The sequence below is a fragment of the Propithecus coquereli genome, unplaced genomic scaffold (assembly GCF_000956105.1).
Source record: "Propithecus coquereli isolate 6110/MARCELLA unplaced genomic scaffold, Pcoq_1.0 Scaffold1, whole genome shotgun sequence".
Classification (NCBI taxonomy): domain Eukaryota; kingdom Metazoa; phylum Chordata; class Mammalia; order Primates; family Indriidae; genus Propithecus; species Propithecus coquereli.
This window is the reverse complement of record NW_012133857.1, coordinates 26,738,898-26,740,952: the sequence shown is the minus strand read 5'-3', so window position 1 is coordinate 26,740,952 and position 2,055 is coordinate 26,738,898.

Below are 2,055 nucleotides of genomic sequence, written 5' to 3'. Positions count from 1 at the left end.
TAGGGGGAGGAATAGTCATCATGTCTTATTATATTTTAGAGTTTCAATTATAGCTTCAATATTTTCAATCATTTTAACCTTTCTCATTTTAAGTTCTTTTTCAGAATATTGTTTTCTGACCTCAAATTCTTGAGCCTCTGATCCTCTTATGTGTTGACTTATGTCCTGGATGTTGTGTCATTTACTGTTGGGAGCTCATGCTTTGCAGGGTATTGGTAGCTGGGTTGCAAAAGTGATTCTTTCTCTGGGGAAATCTTCATTTGTTTCTGTAAGGCATTCCCGGTATGAAAAAGACCAATTTTTATATTAATTTTTCAGTCAGAGCTTCTGGATTATGGCTTTTGTTATTCATACTCCAATCTCGCAAAAGGCCTAAGGTTTCTAATTCTCATATAAAACTATATAGAACATAGGTAGAGACAGACAAGTTTCATTGGGCTGGCTGGCAATTTTTCTAATCTATTTGTTCATTCAGGTCACAGCCCTCAGTGAGTACTCCTGGCTTTCTATAAGGGTCTTATAGCAACTTCCTGCTTCTCTTTGTGCCAAGGCCCCGTCTCTCTTCTGCATGGGCATTAAAACCCTAGGCCCTAGGGAACCAAGATAAACCTTTTCTTTGCCACCAACCACCTTTCCCTGTATCTCACAGCCACAGCATGAGTTTGCATGCTTCTCGCTCTTGTTTTCAATTACCTCTTAATTTCTACCACCTGGGTATTTTCTTTTCTTTACTGTGAGTCAGCTAAACATTTAAAAGAATTTTTGCTAGCATGTCTAAGTATTTGAAGGGTTGGAATTTTTAGGCTGTCATCATTTGCCAGAACCAGGACCTTATTACAAGCTCATGGTAAAATATTCATATAACCCCCAAGGATATTTGATGAAATGTTAGTGTTCTTCCCATCTTAGATCTGCCTAGTCCTCAAACCACCTTGTCAGTGATAATAACATTTACCATTTTCTTAGGCATAGTTCTAGACATATTTTATGCATATACAGCATACATAATGTGCACATAATATATGAAGCTTTATTTATGCAAGCAGAAATATATTTTACACTCTGAACTGTACTTAGCAATATATTCTGGAGTGCATTGCAGATTGGTGCACTTAGTTCTGCCTCTTTTTTCTCATGACTGTATAGTGTTCCATCATATAGATGTACGATAACTTATTAATCATGTTTCCTATTATTGGATAATTATGTTTTCACTTATTTTGATTATAAACCATACTACAATAAACATTCCTATACATATGTCTTTGCTTTATATCATTGAACATAATTCACTTTATTTGTCTATTTCCTCCCTTCCCCCTACTGTGAGTTCCTTGTGGTCAAGGACTTTATCTTCCATTGGTGAGCCTAGTATCCAGCATGGGGCCTGCCACTGAACTGGCACTTAATTCACATTTCACCCAGAAGTCAAATCAGCAGTCAGACTCGGTCCCAATCTCCAGTAAATGTATTTTAATTGCAGTGATAACAATGGCTATTGACTATTTGATAGTCGGCAGCTGTTGACTAAGCACCTCCTCTAGTCTCAACATGAGCTAATGCAATCTTTACAACGACCCTGTGGGATGGTAGATTTCATGATCTTCCAGACAAGGAAACTGAGGAGCAGGTTACATAGCTATAAACGACAGAGGCCATATTTAAATATAGTTTTGTCTGAAATCAACGCCTGGCCTCTTGACTACTGCCCCTTAATTCACAATTGTATTGGCACAGCCAACATAGGGCATATTGCATTGTTCATTCCTTCATGTATTCATGCAATCAATCAATCAACGAATAGTTACTGAGAGCTCACCATGTTCCAGGCAGCGAGTGATACAGCTTGATGAAAACAGCTCTACCTTGGTGGACTGTACAGTGTAAAGGAAGGGGCAGATTAGGCAGAAAAGTGACAGTGTGATGAGTGGCTGGAGAGAGAGATAAGCAGAGGCTTTAGGGGCGCCAAGGGCAGAGGGCCACGGAAGGCATCCAGCATCTATGATGCACTGGATGAGCCTTGAAGGATGGCAGTGAGTTGGGAGGTACGCAGGA